Source organism: Lethenteron reissneri, chromosome 63, assembly GCF_015708825.2.
Source record: "Lethenteron reissneri isolate LAM-NWPU_2019-01 chromosome 63, ASM1570882v1, whole genome shotgun sequence".
In the NCBI taxonomy this organism is placed as follows: Eukaryota; Metazoa; Chordata; class Hyperoartia; order Petromyzontiformes; family Petromyzontidae; genus Lethenteron; species Lethenteron reissneri.
The window spans coordinates 7,592,203-7,605,021 of record NC_083841.1 but is presented as its reverse complement, the minus strand read 5'-3'; positions in this window follow the sequence as shown (position 1 = coordinate 7,605,021).

Genomic DNA, 12,819 nt, shown 5'->3' with positions numbered 1-12,819 from the left:
TTTTTTTTTTGTTACGCAGAAGGGTCATTGCCCGAAACGTCGCCCATCATTTGTTGTACAGGAGGAGGTCACGGGACAGACCCAGCAGGTGCCATGGGTTGACTGCTGTGCCAGGCTAGGTGCAGGAAGAGGTCACGGGACAGACCCAGCAGGTGCCATGGGTTTACTGCTGTGCCAGGCTAGGTGCAGAAGGAGGTCACGGGACAGACCCAGCAGGTGCCATGGGTTGACTGCTGTGCCAGGCGAGGTGCAGAAGGTCACGGGACAGACCCAGGTGCCATGGAATGGTTGCTGTGCCAGGCTAGGTGCAGGAGGAGGTCACGGGACAGACCCAGCAGGTGCCATGGGTTTACTGCTGTGCCAGGCTATGTGCAGGAGGAGGCCACGGGACAGATCCAGCAGGTGCCATGGGTTGAATGCTGTGCCAGGCTCGGTGCAGGAGGAGGTCACGGGACAGACCCAGCAGGTGCCATGGGTTGACTGCTGTGCCAGGCTCGGTGCAGGAGGTCACGGGACAGACCCAGCAGGTGCCATGGGTTGACTGCTGTGCCAGGCTCGGTGCAGGAGGAGGTCACGGGACAGATCCAGCAGGTGCCATGGGTTGACTGCTGTGCCAGGCTCGGTGCAGGAGGAGGTCACGGGACAGACCCAGCAGGTGCCATGGGTTGACTGCTGTGCTAGGTTAGGTGCAGGAGGAGGTCACGGGACAGACCCAGCAGGTGCCATGGGTTGACTGCTGTGCCAGGCGAGGTGCAGTAGGTCACGGGACAGACCCAGGTGCCATGGGTTGGCTGCTGTGCCAGGCTAGGTGCAGGAGGAGGTCACGGGACAGACCCAGCAGGTGCCATGGGTTGACTGCTGTGCCAGGCTAGGTGCAGGAAGAGGTCACGGGACAGACCCAGCAGGTGCCATGGGTTTACTGCTGTGCCAGGCTAGGTGCAGAAGGAGGTCACGGGACAGACCCAGCAGGTGCCATGGGTTGACTGCTGTGCCAGGCGAGGTGCAGAAGGTCACGGGACAGACCCAGGTGCCATGGAATGGTTGCTGTGCCAGGCTAGGTGCAGGAGGAGGTCACGGGACAGACCCAGCAGGTGCCATGGGTTTACTGCTGTGCCAGGCTATGTGCAGGAGGAGGCCACGGGACAGATCCAGCAGGTGCCATGGGTTGAATGCTGTGCCAGGCTCGGTGCAGGAGGAGGTCACGGGACAGACCCAGCAGGTGCCATGGGTTGACTGCTGTGCCAGGCTCGGTGCAGGAGGTCACGGGACAGACCCAGCAGGTGCCATGGGTTGACTGCTGTGCCAGGCTCGGTGCAGGAGGAGGTCACGGGACAGATCCAGCAGGTGCCATGGGTTGACTGCTGTGCCAGGCTCGGTGCAGGAGGAGGTCACGGGACAGACCCAGCAGGTGCCATGGGTTGACTGCTGTGCTAGGTTAGGTGCAGGAGGAGGTCACGGGACAGACCCAGCAGGTGCCATGGGTTGACTGCTGTGCCAGGCGAGGTGCAGTAGGTCACGGGACAGACCCAGGTGCCATGGGTTGGCTGCTGTGCCAGGCTAGGTGCAGGAGGAGGTCACGGGACAGACCCAGCAGGTGCCATGGGTTTACTGCTGTGCCAGGCTAGGTTCAGGAGGAGGTCACGGGACAGACCCAGCAGGTGCCATGGGTTGACTGCTGTGCCAGGCTAGGTGCAGGAGGAGGTCACGGGACAGACCCTGCAGGTGCTATGGGTTGACTGCTGTGCCAGGCTAGGTGCAGGAGGAGGTCACAGGACAGACCCAGGTGCCATGGGTTGACTGCTGTGCCAGGTTAGGTGCAGGAGGAGGTCACGGGACAGACCCAGCAGGTGCCATGGGTTGACTGCTGTGCCAGGCTCGGTGCAGGAGGAGGTCACGGGACAGACCCAGCAGGTGCCATGGGTTGACTGCTGTGCCAGGCTAGGTGCAGGAGGAGGCCACGGGACAGACCCAGCAGGTGCCATGGGTTGACTGCTGTGCCAGGCTAGGTGCAGTAGGTCACTGGACAGACCCAGCAGGTGCCTTGGGTTGACTGTTGTGCCATGCTTGGTGCAGGAGGTCACGGGACAGACTCAGCAGGTGCCATGGGTTGACTGCTGTGCCAGGCTAGGTGCAGGAGGATGTCACTGGACAGACCCAGGTGCCATGGGTTGACTGCTGTGCCAGGTTAGGTGCAGGAGGAGGTCACGGGACAGACCCAGCAGGTGCCATGGGTTGACTGCTGTGCCAGGCTAGGTGCAGGAGGAGGTCACCGGACAGACCCAGCAGGTGCCATGGGTTGACTGCTGTGCCAGGCTAGGTGCAGGAGGACGCGACGGGACAGACCCAGCAGGTGCCATGGGTTGACTACTGTGCCAGGCTAGGTGCAGTAGGAGGTCACGGGACAGACCCAGCAGGTGCCATGGGTTGACTGCTGTGCCAGGCTAGGTGCAGTCGGTCACTGGACAGACCCAGCAGGTGCCATGGGTTGACTGTTGTGCCATGCTTGGTGCAGGAGGTCACGGGACAGACCCAGCAGGTGCCATGGGTTGACTGCTGTGCCAGGCTAGGTGCAGGAGGAGGTTACAGGACAGACCCAGGTGCCATGGGTTGACTGCTGTGCCAAGTTAGGTGCAGGAGGAGGTCACGGGACAGACCCAGCAGGTGCCATGGGTTGACTGCTGTGCCAGGCTCGGTGCAGGAGGAGGTCACGGGACAGACCCAGCAGGTGCCATGGGTTGACTGCTGTGCCAGGCTAGGTGCAGGAGGAGGCCACGGGACAGACCCAGCAGGTGCCATGGGTTGACTGCTGTGCCAGGCTAGGTGCAGGAGGAGGCCACGGGACAGACCCAGCAGGTGCCATGGGTTGACTACTGTGCCAGGCTAGGTGCAGTAGGAGGTCACGGGACAGACCCAGCAGGTGCCATGGGTTGACTGCTGTGCCAGGCTAGGTGCAGTAGGTCACTGGACAGACCCAGCAGGTGCCATGGGTTGACTGTTGTGCAATGCTTGGTGCAGGAGGTCACGGGACAGACCCAGCAGGTGCCATGGGTTGACTGCTGTGCCAGGCTAGGTGCAGGAGGATGTCACTGGACAGACCCAGCAGGTGCCATGGGTTGACTGCTGTGCCAGGTTAGGTGCAGGAGGAGGTCACGGGACAGACCCAGCAGGTGCCATGGGTTGACTGCTGTGCTTGGTTAGGTGCAGGAGGAGGTCACGGGACAAACCCAGCACGTGCCATGGGTTGACTGCTGTGCCAGGCTAGGTGCGGTAGGTCACGGGACAGATCCAGGTGCCATGGGTTGGCTGCTGTGCCAGGCTAGGGGCAGGAGGAGGTCACGGGACAGACCCAGCAGGTGCCATGGGTTTACTGCTGTGCCAGGCTAGGTTCAGGAGGAGGTCACGGAACAGACCCAGGTGCCATGGGTTGACTACCGTGCCAGGCTATGTGCAGGAAGAGGTCACGGGACAGACCCAGCAGGTGCCATGGGTTTACTGCTGTGCCAGGCTAGGTGCAGAAGGAGGTCACGGGACAGACCCAGCAGGTGCCATGGGTTGACTGCTGTGCCAGGCGAGGTGCAGAAGGTCACGGGACAGACCCAGGTGCCATGGAATGGTTGCTGTGCCAGGCTAGGTGCAGGAGGAGGTCACGGGACAGACCCAGCAGGTGCCATGGGTTTACTGCTGTGCCAGGCTCGGTGCAGGAGGAGGCCACGGGACAGATCCAGCAGGTGCCATGGGTTGACTGCTGTGCCAGGCTCGGTGCAGGAGGAGGTCACGGGACAGACCCAGCAGGTGCCATGGGTTGACTGCTGTGCCAGGCTCGGTGCAGGAGGTCACGGGACAGACCCAGCAGGTGCCATGGGTTGACTGCTGTGCCAGGCTCGGTGCAGGAGGAGGTCACGGGACAGATCCAGCAGGTGCCATGGGTTGACTGCTGTGCCAGGCTCGGTGCAGGAGGAGGTCACGGGACAGACCCAGCAGGTGCCATGGGTTGACTGCTGTGCTAGGTTAGGTGCAGGAGGAGGTCACGGGACAGACCCAGCAGGTGCCATGGGTTGACTGCTGTGCCAGGCGAGGTGCAGTAGGTCACGGGACAGACCCAGGTGCCATGGGTTGGCTGCTGTGCCAGGCTAGGTGCAGGAGGAGGTCACGGGACAGACCCAGCAGGTGCCATGGGTTTACTGCTGTGCCAGGCTAGGTTCAGGAGGAGGTCACGGGACAGACCCAGCAGGTGCCATGGGTTGACTGCTGTGCCAGGCTAGGTGCAGGAGGAGGTCACGGGACAGACCCTGCAGGTGCTATGGGTTGACTGCTGTGCCAGGCTAGGTGCAGGAGGAGGTCACAGGACAGACCCAGGTGCCATGGGTTGACTGCTGTGCCAGGTTAGGTGCAGGAGGAGGTCACGGGACAGACCCAGCAGGTGCCATGGGTTGACTGCTGTGCCAGGCTCGGTGCAGGAGGAGGTCACCGGACAGACCCAGCAGGTGCCATGGGTTGACTGCTGTGCCAGGCTAGGTGCAGGAGGAGGCCACGGGACAGACCCAGCAGGTGCCATGGGTTGACTGCTGTGCCAGGCTAGGTGCAGGAGGACGCGACGGGACAGACCCAGCAGGTGCCATGGGTTGACTACTGTGCCAGGCTAGGTGCAGTAGGAGGTCACGGGACAGACCCAGCAGGTGCCATGGGTTGACTGCTGTGCCAGGCTAGGTGCAGTAGGTCACTGGACAGACCCAGCAGGTGCCTTGGGTTGACTGTTGTGCCATGCTTGGTGCAGGAGGTCACGGGACAGACTCAGCAGGTGCCATGGGTTGACTGCTGTGCCAGGCTAGGTGCAGGAGGAGGTCACCGGACAGACCCAGCAGGTGCCATGGGTTGACTGCTGTGCCAAGCTAGGTGCAGGAGGACGCGACGGGACAGACCCAGCAGGTGCCATGGGTTGACTACTGTGCCAGGCTAGGTGCAGGAGGAGGTCACCGGACAGACCCAGCAGGTGCCATGGGTTGACTGCTGTGCCAGGCTAGGTGCAGTCGGTCACTGGACAGACCCAGCAGGTGCCATGGGTTGACTGTTGTGCCATGCTTGGTGCAGGGAGGTCACGGGACAGACCCAGCAGGTGCCATGGGTTGACTGCTGTGCCAGGCTAGGTGCAGGAGGAGGTTACAGGACAGACCCAGGTGCCATGGGTTGACTGCTGTGCCAAGTTAGGTGCAGCAGGAGGTCACGGGACAGACCCAGCAGGTGCCATGGGTTGACTGCTGTGCCAGGCTCGGTGCAGGAGGAGGTCACGGGACAGACCCAGCAGGTGCCATGGGTTGACTGCTGTGCCAGGCTAGGTGCAGGAGGAGGCCACGGGACAGACCCAGCAGGTGCCATGGGTTGACTGCTGTGCCAGGCTAGGTGCAGGAGGAGGCCACGGGACAGACCCAGCAGGTGCCATGGGTTGACTACTGTGCCAGGCTAGGTGCAGTAGCAGGTCACGGGACAGACCCAGCAGGTGCCATGGGTTGACTGCTGTGCCAGGCTAGGTGCAGTAGGTCACTGGACAGACCCAGCAAGTGCCATGGGTTGACTGTTGTGCCATGCTTGGTGCAGGAGGTCACGGGACAGACCCAGCAGGTGCCATGGGTTGACTGCTGTGCCAGGCTAGGTGCAGGAGGATGTCACTGGACAGACCCAGCAGGTGCCATGGGTTGACTGCTGTGCCAGGTTAGGTGCAGGAGGAGGTCACGGGACAGACCCAGCAGGTGCCATGGGTTGACTGCTGTGCTTGGTTAGGTGCAGGAGGAGGTCACGGGACAAACCCAGCACGTGCCATGGGTTGACTGCTGTGCCAGGCTAGGTGCGGTAGGTCACGGGACAGATCCAGGTGCCATGGGTTGGCTGCTGTGCCAGGCTAGGGGCAGGAGGAGGTCACGGGACAGACCCAGCAGGTGCCATGGGTTTACTGCTGTGCCAGGCTAGGTTCAGGAGGAGGTCACGGAACAGACCCAGGTGCCATGGGTTGACTACCGTGCCAGGCTATGTGCAGGAGGAGGTCACGGAACAGACCCAGCAGGTGCCATGGGTTGACTGCTGTGCCAGGCTAGGTGCAGGAGGAGGTCACGGGACAGACCCTGCAGGTGCTATGGGTGACTGCAGTGCCAGGCTAGGTGCAGGAGGAGGTCACAGGACAGACCCAGGTGCCATGGGTTGACTGCTGTGCCAGGTTAGGTGCAGGAGGAGGTCACGGGACAGACCCAGCAGGTGCTATGGGTTGACTGCTGTGCCAGGCTCGGTGCAGGAGGAGGTCACGGGACAGACCCAGCAGGTGCCATGGGTTGACTGCTGTGCCAGGCTAGGTGCAGGAGGAGGCCACGGGACAGACCCTGCAAGTGCCATGGGTTGACTGCTGTGCCAGGCTAGGTGCAGGAGGACGCCACGGGACAGACCCAGCAGGTGCCATGGGTTGACTGCTGTGCCAGGCTAGGTGCAGTAGGTCACTGGACAGACCCAGCAGGTGCCATGGGTTGACTGTTGTGCCAGGCTAGGTGCAGGAGGTCACGGGACAGACCCAGCAGGTGCCATGGGTTGACTGCTGTGCCAGGCTAGGTGCAGGAGGATGTCACTGGACAGACCCAGCAGGTGCCATGGGTTGACTGCTGTGCCAGGCTAGGTGCAGGAGGAGGTCACGGGAGAGACCCAGCAGGTGCCATGGGTTGACTGACTGAGATGATTGGGCAGATGCACCACCTGCGCCCCCTAGTGGGACAACTCGCTGCGTTTTATCCTCCCGGCAGCCTCCTCCCGTTGTTGTGAACGTCGCTTCTGCCGCCGTTGCTGAAGGGCGACTGCCTCCCACCTACGTCCAGTGGCCTCACTGTGCACCTAGCCTGGCACTGACGAGCAGCTGGCGTCCTTCACGAGCCTCCTCCACAGAGGCCCATCTTGACACCGCTGGTGCCAGGTCATCCGCAAAAACGGTTACCGATCTTAATGTATCTTCCTCCAAGCACGTAGGAACATCTTCAGGACTGTACCGTACAGGGGCCGTCCATAAATGACGTCACGCGATTTTGGACGATTTTTGACCCCCCTCCCCCCCCATCGTCACACGGCGTCACAAAAAGTCAGACCCCCCCCCCTCAAATATGACGTCACAAATTTCTGCCCCCCCCCAAAAAAATAAATAAAACATGCTTCAAATCGCTTGAAACTATTGTCATTGTAGTGCGTATTTAATGTGGCGCTGCACTCTGATGTTGTAGGAGAAAACATTTATTAAAAGTCTATTTAATTAAGTAGAACGTATTGTCTATATTTAGTGTTATAACAATCCTATATTTAAAGTCGCGCATTTTGATGTGACGTCACATTTCTCAACCCCCCCCCCCCCTCGTCACACATCGTCACAACTGTCTGACCCCCCCCCCCCAGGTGCGTGACGTCATTTAGGGACGGTCCCACAATAGTTGTAAAGTTATGGGTGTTTCGATTTAAATTTCGATTTAAAGCTTTCGTGACTGCAGGGATTCATATTCTTGGTTCTTTCGATAAAGTCACGTAGAAGGGAAATAATAAAGTAATAAAAATCAAACGTAATAAAATACAATTGTCACGACGTTTCGGCCACAACGCAAGCAGCCGTCCTCAGGTGAAGAACCGGTCTGTCGGAAAGACAGCGTCTTATGGGTGTTTAACAAATATGACTTCGTTTTTCTGGTACCCGATACGGTACTGTTACCAGAAACCAAATTCATTTCAGAATTCGCAAGTTGTGTTCCTTGGGAGCGCGTGTTAATGTGCAGTCCATTAAATAACCCCCCCTGTGACTTGTTAAGATGCATTTAATACTAGTAGGAACCTCCTGGTTACACCAGCCCACAGGAGATTAACGTGTCCGTCGTGCAGGGAGGGGCTGGGTGGGGAGGGAGGGGCTGGGTAGGGGGTGGGAGGGGTGGGGCTGGGTGGGGAGGGAGGGAGGGGCTGGGTGGGGATGGTGTGGAGGGGCTGGGTGGGGAGTGTGGGGCTGGGTTGGGGGTGGGAGGGGTGGGGCTGGGTGGGGAGGGAGGGAGGGGCAGGGTGGGGCTGGGTGGGGATGGTGTGGAGGGGCTGGGTGGGGAGTGTGGGGCTGGGTTGGGGGTGGGAGGGGTGGGGCTGGGTGGGGAGGGGCTGGTCACCCCGTGGTGCCCTTATAAAACTCAACGTTTAACCTACTCACGCCGGCTTGTGCCCGCCCTCACAGTCGGGCATATTTGCGGAATACACCACGCCGCCGTTGACCCTGCAGGCCATTGACCGAGCAACACGACGTTCCTACCAGCTCCCTCCGCAGGAATGTCCACCCGACCCGACGTTTGCTGACTTTGCACCACCCCAGTATACTTTGTCGGGCTCTGGGTGTCGTCTATGCATCAATGTGTCGAGCCAAATCAGCGAAACTACTAAACATGTTTTATTTATTTGAGCAGGTAAGGAAATCACAAAGTATAGCCCAGCGAAGTGGCTCACCATCATCATCACGTGGACATTTATAGCGGCAGGCAAATAAGTCGTTAACGCGTCGCGTTGATGCTAAATGTGGAGGGGGAAAAGCGGAGGAAGACCCAGAGAATAAGTAATATTTAAAAAAACTTTTTTTAAAAACACGCTTTTATGAAATGTACTACTAGTAATGGAAGAACTCCACGACTCCAGGAAGTGGCCCCGAAGCTTGCCACAACGTAAGGGACTGTGGTCAGTTACAGCCAACGTCAGTTGCCCGTTGACAATTAGACCCAAGCCGAAACATAACATATAAAAAATAATGTTTAAAAATAGATTTTTTTTTTAAATGATAGAATATAGTGTTGTTATCAGTATGACATAAATTATACCAAGTTTGTAGTCGATACCACATTGGGAAGTTGGTTAAAATTGAGTTACAAGATTTGAGGATACAACAACGACAACAACAACAACACAGAGTGAGTTAAATGAAAGCGTGTAAAAATCCACGCGACCACGGGGAGAGAGAGACGCAGACTCCAAATATACAGCAGCAGGCACCATCAGGGTCGGGATAGAACCCACGACCTCCTGTATCCCACGCGAGGTAGTTACCATCTCCTAGCCACCGTGATGCTGATGACAGAGAGACATGTAAACTCCAAATACACAGCAGGCGCCAGGGTCGGGATCGAATCCACGACCTCCTGCATACCAGGCGAGGTTTCAGTTTCAGTTTTTCAGTTTCATGTATTAGGTACAAGCCCTGTGAGCCATTCGGCTCTTGAGTCGGGTGCAACCGCAACAAACAAAAAACAAAAACATGAACAAGAAAACATCTGAAAGTGACTATGCGCAAACAGAAAAATCCAGGACAAAACTGCAAAAAATCTTCCAGAAAAAAGCACCGTACACCAACGCTCTGTGCAAAAATCCCAGTGGGATGCAAGTCAAACAACAAACAACCACAAGACAACTTAGATTAAAGCCATCATTCTAACTCCATACTACGACAAACAAACATGGCCAAACCTAAAAACGTTTTCAAAATCACCAAAATAAAGCCAATATAAGTATAACCCGTAAAAACAAAGTTTTTCACTCTAAATCCTTTATATGCATGGCGGCTAGAGTCCTCTCGTCCTCTGGCTTGAGATGGCTGCCACCTATGGGTCAGATGATTGTCTGCCAGTATTAAACAATTGGTAATTAAATATTTAATTTGTTTTCCATAAACAGTGTAAAATTTTGGAACAAAAATTTTCACGAACATTAATTGTCTCGCACAACGAGTCTGTGTGCAAAATGTCAGCTCGATTGGATCACGGGAAGTGGGTTAAAAAACGACCGAAAGGTTTGCACGGTCGTAAGCAAGCAAGCACGCAAGCAAGCAAGCGAACTTAATATAAAGGATTTAAAAAGCAATGTAACAGTGATCATAGAATCGTAGTAAACATCTCCCAGCCACCGCGTCTCTGGGTGTGTGCATGCACCACCAACTTTCGGTCTCATTACACAATTACAGATTGTACACAAGGCTGTTGACCACCTTGGGAAGGACGTCACCGCGGCTGAGTGGTCAAGGCGGGGTTGGTGGTGTATTTCCACACAGTCGAATTGCGCATCGTATTTCAAAGGCGCAGCCCCTGCAATCGGAGCGAGCTCAGGAGAGCTGCAACTCGCTCTGAGAGTGGTACTTGGCCTACTCTTCCACGCCGGGCCGTGGCACGTCTTGGGCAAGGCGGGAGTGACCACACTTCCCACCACCACCACCCAGCACACCAGAGTCGTGATAAGCGGAGTCGTCGCCCAGACACCGCTCGCCACTGACCAGCGTGGTGAAGTATGGTGAAAGAGCACCACTCCACCACGCCATCACCACAAGGCGTCGCCCAGCAGGTGGCTCTACAAAGGGCTTTCCAGTTGTGTTATTACATGGCGCATGCACCTACACAGCATATACACGTACATAGTGTAGTGGTGGGGTTAGTGTAGTGGCGGTGTAGTGGTGGTGTTGGTGTAGTGGTGGTGTTGGTGTGGTGTTGGTGTAGTGGTGGTGTTGGTGTAGTGGTGGTGTAGTGGTGTAGTGGTGGTGTTGGTGTAGTGGTGGTGTAGTGGTGGTGTTGGTGTAGTGGTGGTGTGGTGGTGGTGTTGGGGTAGTGGTGGTGTTGGTGTAGTGGTGGTGTAGTGGTGGTGTTGGTGTAGTGGTGGTGGTGGTGTAGTGGTGGTGTTAGTGTAGTGGTGGTGTGGTTGTAGTGGTGGTGTTGGTGTAGTGGTGTTGTAGTGGTGGTGTTGGTGTAGTGGTGGTGGTGGTGTAGGGGTGGTGTAGTGGTGGTGTTGGTGTAGTGGTGGTGTAGTGGTGGTGTTGGTGTAGTGGTGGGGTTAGTGTAGTGGTGGTGTTGGTGTAGTGGTGGTGTTGGTGTAGTGGTGGTGTTAGTGTAGTGGTGGTGTTAGTGTAGTGGTGGTGTTGGTGTAGTGGTGGTGTTGGTGTAGTGGTGGTGTAGTGGTGGTGTAGTGGTGGTGTTGGTGTAGTGTTGGTGTAGTGGTGGTGTTGGTGTAGTGGTGGTGTTAGTGTAGTGGTGGTGTTGGTGTAGTGGTGGTGTAGTGGTGGTGTTAGTGTAGGGGTGGTGTTGGTGTAGTGGTGGTGTAGTGGTGGTGTTGGTGTAGTGTTGGTGTTGGTGTAGTGGTGGTGTTGGTGTAGTGGTGGTGTAGTGGTGGTGTTAGTGTAGGGGTGGTGTTGGTGTAGTGTTGGTGTAGTGGTGGTGTTGGTGTAGTGGTGGTGTTGGTGTAGTGGTGGTGTTGGTGTAGTGGTGGTTGTAGTGGTGGGGTTAGTGTAGTGGTGGTGTAGTGGTGGTGTTAGTGTAGTGGTGGTTGTAGTGGTGGTGTTGGTGTAGTGGTGGTGTAGTGGTGGTGTTGGTGTAGTGGTGGTTGTAGTGGTGGTGTTAGTGTAGTGGTGGTGTAGTGGTGGTTGTAGTGGTGGTGTTGGTGTAGTGTTGGTGTAGTGGTGGTGTTGGTGTAGTGGTGGTGTTGGTGTAGTGGTGGTGTTGGTGTAGTGGTGGTGTTGGTGTAGTGGTGGTTGTAGTGGTGGGGTTAGTGTAGTGGTGGTGTAGTGGTGGTGTTAGTGTAGTGGTGGTTGTAGTGGTGGTGTTGGTGTAGTGGTGGTGTAGTGGTGGTGTAGTGGTGGAGTTGGTGTAGTGGTGGTTGTAGTGGTGGTGTTAGTGTAGTGGTGGTGTAGTGGTGGTGTAGTGGTTGTGTAGTGGTGGTTGTAGTGGTGGTGTTGGTGTAGTGGTGGTGTAGTGGTGGTGTTGGTGTAGTGGTGGTGTTAGTGTAGTGGTGGTTGTAGTGGTGGGGTTAGTGTAGTGGTGGTGTAGTGGTGGTGTTAGTGTAGTGGTGGTGTAGTGGTGGTGTTGGTGTAGTGGTGGTGGTGGTGTAGGGGTGGTGTAGTGGTGGTGTTGGTGTAGTGGTGGTGTGGTGGTGGTGTTGGTGTAGTGGTGGTGTTGGTGTAGTGGTGGTATAGTGGTGGTGTTGGTGTAGGGGTGGTGTTAGTGTAGTGGTGCTGTTGGTGTAGTGGTGGTTGTAGTGGTGGTGTTAGTGTAGTGGTGGTGTTGGTGTAGTGGTGGTGTTAGTGTGGGGGTGGTGTTGGTGTAGTGGTGGTGTTGGTGTAGTGTTGGTGTAGTGGTGGTGTTGGTGTAGTGGTGGTGTTGGTGTAGTGGTGGTGTTGGTGTAGTGGTGGTTGTAGTGGTGGGGTTAGTGTAGTGGTGGTGTAGTGGTGGTGTTAGTGTAGTAGTGGTTGTAGTGGTGGTGTTGGTGTAGTGGTGGTGCAGTGGTGGTGTAGTGGTGGAGTTGGTGTAGTGGTGGTTGTAGTGGTGGTATTAGTGTAGTGGTGGTGTAGTGGTGGTGTAGTGGTGGTTGTAGTGGTGGTGTTGGTGTAGTGGTGGTGTAGTGGTGGTGTTGGTGTAGTGGTGGTGTTAGTGTAGTGGTGGTTGTAGTGGTGGGGTTAGTGTAGTGGTGGTGTAGTGGTGGTGTTGGTGTAGTGGTGGTGTAGTGGTGGTGTTGGTGTAGTGGTGGTGGTGGTGTAGGGGTGGTGTAGTGGTGGTGTTGGTGTAGTGGTGGTGTGGTGGTGGTGTTGGTGTAGTGGTGGTGTTGGTGTAGTGGTGGTATAGTGGTGGTGTTGGTGTAGGGGTGGTGTTAGTGTAGTGGTGCTGTTGGTGTAGTGGTGGTTGTAGTGGTGGTGTTGGTGTAGTGGTGGTGTTAGTGTGGGGGTGGTGTTGGTGTAGTGGTGGTTGTAGTGGTGGTGTTGGTGTAGGGGTGGTGTTGGTTTAGTGGTGGTGTTAGTGTAGTGGTGGTGTTGGTGTA